General features: G+C 37.3%; 2 long non-coding RNA genes across 2 annotated transcripts in view; one reads left to right on the forward strand and one right to left on the reverse strand.

Moving 5' to 3' along the window:
- LOC103463450 (uncharacterized) overlaps positions 1-3727 on the forward strand; it is a 40072-nt gene extending 36345 nt beyond the window's left edge. Inside the window, exon 7 of the long non-coding RNA XR_001776569.1 lies at positions 269-3727. This is a non-coding gene — a long non-coding RNA (uncharacterized LOC103463450). The remainder of the gene's footprint in view (positions 1-268) is intronic.
- LOC103463451 (uncharacterized) overlaps positions 1-6116 on the reverse strand; it is a 93117-nt gene that overhangs the window by 75086 nt on the left and 11915 nt on the right. The gene's annotated exons all lie outside the window — the stretch shown is intronic.

A 6116-nucleotide genomic window follows, 5' to 3' on the forward strand; every position in this document is an offset into this window, starting at 1 on the left:
TATATATAAAACAATGCTGCTTCTTTCTAAAATGGAAGACTTTGAATGCAAGACACTTGCACTAAGCCTACAAAACTAATCGAGGGCACCCATATCTGCACCAACAGACAAAAACACAAGCAAATTAAATCCTGTCCATATTTCAGTGTCATGCAGTGTAAATATTATACCTAAATGTTGTGTGCTTTTCCAACATGTTATTTGTTGTTTTTATTGATGCTTCTRATCTCTCTATTTTTTGCCTCTTTCTTCTGCCTGGCCTGGAGAGACATGACTCAACAAAGGACAAATTAATGTACAATTATTGCTCCTCACCATCAAATACATACAACCTCAGGCATTTATACGTGCATCATCTCTACCCATCTATCATCCCAAAGAAAACTCCCCATCAGCATCATGCTCTCCGGATCAAATCAAAAACAGCAAAAGCAGGTCGGCACTCCAGCGGCCTGTCAGCTCAGCTCAAGTCTTTATCTTTCTCTTGCGTCTCTTCACATTGAAGACAAATGGAAGAGGGCCCTGCCCSTGGCATTGGGAAGAAGGAAATGTCCATTCTAATATCCTGTCTCAAGTACACACTCTCTCCATCAGAATCACGTCTATCAGTCCATCTTGCTGGATGTGGTGCATGTGCGTGTGGRGAGGTGGGCACAGTGCTATCTGATGTTCTCCTCCTTCGGCTCTTTTTACGTTTTGTGGCAAGGACATTCAGCAATTACTTAGGAGACACACATTCTATGGTACTGATCTACAAAGATTCCAAGTAAGGAGTGCTAAATTTTGTAAGCAGAAAAAAACCCCCCAAAAAAACATGTATGTGCATTTATGTGGCCAGATCGCACGCAATCTATGTAGATTGCGAGTACATTTGATTGGAGGTGCAAAAGTCCTGCAGAACGCTGTCTTTTGATGAAAATTTTCCGTCTCAATTTTTTTATCTCAGCAACTTCTTAAAGTTGCGGAAGCTTGGCTGGAAACTGCAACTCCAAGGACGAGCTTTGCRGAAATTGGCAGAACTTTGTGAGAAGAAGAGTTTAGGCACCCCTGAATGGCTGCCAAAACATGAAAATATGGGAGTGCTTCTGCAAGACAACACACACAAAGCTAACAAATAAAACTATAAAGCTTTTAAAACAGAACTTAAGGCCTCTAGTGATCTAAAAGGGAATTTTGTTCAGRCTCTATAACTTTGACAACTCTGACTCTAAGTTTATATCAGATGTTTTTGGCCATCTAAAGGTTTTTGCGCACTGCCTGAATTTTAAACCAATATTTGCTTTAGCTGGAGCAAAAAAGAAAAAAAAAAAAAGTCCTGCTGTTGGCATACAGTTATAACCGCTAAAGCAAAACTGACTCAGAGGGGCCTGTAGGAAAACGCAACTCCTCCCATTTGTAGAGCCATTTTTACCAAAACCCAAACAAAATATGCACAGGCTGCACTTCATTATATTTTAACATCATTCACTTAAACAGAGAAGTATTTTATTTCAAGCACTGCTGCTCATCCCTCTTGGGAATATAATTAGCTATTAATTTAAAGATGCCCAGCTGTGCACTACTTGGAAGACAAGAAGGCGTGTTAGAAGAGGAATTCCAGAAACAAAGCTTAGGAAGTATGGACAGGAAGTGTAGGGAAAAGAAAGACATTTGCCAGCACCTCATTTACGGTACTTCTCTACTTTGTCCTGCATGACCTTCTCCCAAAGTACAGCCTCTGAGGTTGTGTTGAGTGTAAAAATACTTGCTGCTAAAATCCACACTTTGCTGAATTATTTTGACAGGCTGTTTTATTTATTTGCTGTTCTTCTCACACTTCCACTTTTACTTCACCCTTCATTGCCTYCTGTACAGACAGTGCCAGATCTGTGCCCAAAGGTGTGTACCAGCCACCTAGGATGTTTACCCTTTTACACTTTGTGATTTGTAGCTCCCATCATGCAAAAAGTAAGCTTCAGGGAGCTTAAAGTTTTTTCTCTGGGATGTTTTGTTTCACAGAGATTTTAGCAAAGGGCAGAGGCTGTTTAAGTGGAAAGCACTATTGAAAATGTATTTCCAATGACACTTAACATTTTTCTTTTTAATCATGCATTCTTGTGACAGCTTCATAATAAAAATATTATTTTCAGTGACAAAACTGTTATGAACTCTTTAATTTAGCTATTGTTTCCATTAACTGTTAATAGTTAGATGTAAGTTTCCTCTCAATAGAGGGAATCCCTAACTCAGTGATTCTGTGTTTAGTTTTGGGAAGAGTTTGGGAAGAGCAGAGCTATTTTTGTAAAAGAAAAAAAAACATTCTATGGTCTTTGTTTTCCTTTCCTACAGAAATTACTCTTGGCTCAAGGCTCATGTGTTCAGCTGGGCTCCTTGCACAAAAAAACCTTGACAAAGCTATTGCTGCTTTCTCTGATAAACTTTGTTCTTTTTAATTACATGGTAAGTACTTGTCTGATAYGCTGACGTCATTAACTTTGTGTCAATCTCTATCTCTAAATTTATGTTATATGCACAGTGCTTCTGTGCTTAGCTTTGTTTTTTATGAATAAAGTAACTGATGGAGTTACTGATGCCATTGAATTCCTTTGTTTATATTTTCAATAAATTGTAGCTTAGTTATGCAATAACTAGTTGTGTCTCATGAAAAAGTTATTAAAACAGCTACTGCTTCAATTAACTATTTATAGTCTCTGTATTTCTTTTAAACAAAGTACTCCAAGTTCAGTGCTTCTGTATCCAGGTTTATTTATCGAATGAAATGACTGATGRCACTATTGCTGCCACTACCTATGTGTTAAAACTCAACAAGGATTATTTCCCCATAAAGCACATATGCTTCTTTTGTCAGCAATTTTTTCTTTCTTAGACTTAGTTTTGTGCTATTCCAGCAATTAAGTACTCTTTATTTCTGATTACCGTAGAAAATTTCTACTTCTTATCTGTTTAAATCTTCAACTTCAGCTTCAGATCTTTTAAATTCCATGGGACTTTCCTGGCCCTTAGTAGAGCTTTGCTTCTAATTACATCATATTTATTTTGTTTTTGTTTGCCACACAATCTACTGAAGTAGCTCTTYTATGCTTTTCCTCTTTCATTTCTATCTCATCAATCCCCAAATGGCCGACTGAACTGATCCTTCTTGTCCTGGAGATTTCTTCTTTTTAAAGTTGAGGTGTTAGTCTCCAATTTCACCTCATGCTTGCTCAAGAGATGAATTCCTGCAAAGTCAACAACTTGATGTGATCAGCTCAGTTTTATTTGAAATACAGATTTTTATCATTTGGCATTAAAAGCATAAACTTTATTTTTCTGTATTGTATTTTGATTGAACTGGTTTGATATAATTGCAGTTACACCTAATTATATCTTTATATCTCATTGGAATGAATTAGACCGATTAAAACTGATTATAGAATGGCCTGGATATGAACTGTGTGGTTGTCTTTGACCTGTGATCTGGTGACAAATAAATCAGCTGTTTTCTATTAAATTAGTTGTGTAAACATAATTATATGTGTTTTGACTGTAATTGGTCTGTCTTTACTGTAAGTGTATTATATCTTACAGTACAGTGCGAGACGATCCGTCTATGCGCTCAGTAAAGTAAATGTGCAGTATCCGACCTTCTGAACCTCCCGATGTTCGCCTCTGAGGGTGCCATTATTTCTTTTAGAGGCCTGAGAATTGGGAAGGTGGCGGGTGTGCAACGGTTCTGCATGGGACCCAAGTACAATAAAAACAAAACAAAAAGAGAGCCCCAATCACCAGCATGGGGTGCAAAGTGCAGCTGCCCTGCTAATGAGATTTTAAAATGGGCCTTGATGCCCCCTTAAATGGCCCCTACATGGAGAATTATATGCTCCATGTGTCAATTTATGCAAAGGGGGAGCGGCATACTGCACATGTATGCATGCATCTGTGCGTTTGTGTGCATCTGTGTTTTTACACAATAGCCTGAAGTGAGGACAACTTTCAGAACATTGCGTTCCCCTCAGACGGCAGCTTTGGATCGCCATAATAAACAGAAAAACATGGAAAACYTAACAAAAAAATTGAAGACAGAAGAATTGTGAAATGACTTAACACAATGCTGCATAAAGTCTTTAGAAAAATATTTCATAATGGGACTCAGAATCATTCATAAAGTACAATAAGTGCCWCTTCAGGATAATAAAGATGATTGATTGATGTATCATATATTTAGACTACAGTGCATTTTTTTCTTAAATATCCAGGTTATATATATTTAAATATATATACCATTTTATTCTGCTAATAATAGCCTACTAAAGAAAATCTGTTTGGACAAAAAAAAAGAACAAAAGAGAAATGTGAGCACAGTGCTATTATGTATCTATACAGTTTTAGTGCAGARAAAACAAAACGTTATTGAAATTAGTAAATAACTAAAGCTTTTTATGGGATAGACATGGAGGACACAAATTAGGATGCAAATTCTTAACAGAGTGAATTTGCAAATGAAGAGAAAGAAAGAAATTTAAAAAAGATCAATTTGCTCTCATCCTGAGGCCCTATGAATGAGCACAATCATTTTTTTATTTGGACACCAGAATGTTTTCCTTTTTTTTTAGTTCAGTTGGATAAATGATTTGTGCTTGTTTACACATGTTTGTCCCTAAAGTTAGTGTATGAACCTCCTTGTATCAGTGAGTGAATCAGACAAGAAATCACTGTCACTGGCCTCTGAAATGGGACTCTGTCAAATGTGTGTGTGTGTGTGTGTGTGTGCGTGTGTGTGTGTGCGTGCAAGTCCGTATGTGTGTGTGTCTTTAACAAGTCTGTGAGAAGCCATCTTTTGTATGAGCAATGTACGCTCTTTGTGGAGGAATATTGAAAAACATTAGCATGATAAAGAATGCATCGCGCTGTCTTGGTGATCATGTGACACGTTACTGAAAAAGCGCATAGATAGAAAATGACAGCAAGCTCATTCACGCAACACAGAAACCAATGGGTGTGCCAGCGAGGTTTTTGGGAAGGAACCATTCATGGCATTTTAGTGCACAGGCAGCTTCAGTTCACAGCAAAAGAAAAAAAAAAAACAACACTTGTCATCTGTCGGAAAAAGGTGTTATAAATACACAATCTATTGTGTTGTGCTCTTCTGTTTGGTCCCTTCTGTTTTTATAATATTTTAAATGTTTTGAAGTGCAATTTCAATGTGTACAGTGTGTACTCGTCCGTATATGTGTGTCTGTGTGTGTGTAAAAAGGACGAGAACACAGGCATCTGTGGGCCTCCCTAATTAAAGAGTGTGGCTGAGCCAAGCTCTTGTTTTTAAGATCCCATTTCAAAGCTGGAGTCATAGAGGGCTTATTTTTGGGCTGGGGACGTGTTGGTTTATATCCGCAAACCTTACTTACCAGATGAGTGACAAAACCAAAGCCTTCGAAGACTCAAGGAGAGTGAAACATAAGCAGGAGCACTGTTGTTAAAAGGTGGGACATAGACAAAGGACATAACTGTGTCTGCTGCAGACTGACTTWTTAGCACTCGTGTACTTAAATAATTAAATGCTGAAAAAAAGGAAACAAATCAAAACACTTCACAGTTTGTCTAGCAGAAAAATATTACATCTCCTTATTGTCTGCACGGATTTCGACATGAGGTATACTTCAGAATCAGGTCAMCYCGGATGCAATTTAAAATGATTTAATGTGGCCTTGTAGGTTGCTGTTTTAGTAATGCACATTTTATTATGTCGATCCCTCTGCCATTCTGCAATCATCRGACTAGTGTGTGTGTCAATTTAAATTGTTTACCTTTTCTAAAGAACATGATCAATTCTCCCATGTCTGTTTTGGTGWCTTTAGCAGCACAAATGGTTGACAGCATCAACTCTATGTCTGCAATAGTTCCATCTCACTTTTTATTCTGACACATCTTTTGATAAAATAATTAATACTTTTTTAYGATGACACAGCTAAATTATCACAATTACAGAAAGCATGCTGATTATTGTCAGTTTTTCACAGAATACCCAAATCCCATTTCTAACATAACCAACAGGGTACAAAGAGTAGATATGTTGCACATTGGAAGCAAGCTGACTGTAAAATTAATGTTTCAATTTTGAGGGGGACATTTTTTTTTTT

Source organism: Poecilia reticulata, linkage group LG4, assembly GCF_000633615.1.
Source record: "Poecilia reticulata strain Guanapo linkage group LG4, Guppy_female_1.0+MT, whole genome shotgun sequence".
NCBI lineage: Eukaryota > Metazoa > Chordata > Actinopteri > Cyprinodontiformes > Poeciliidae > Poecilia > Poecilia reticulata.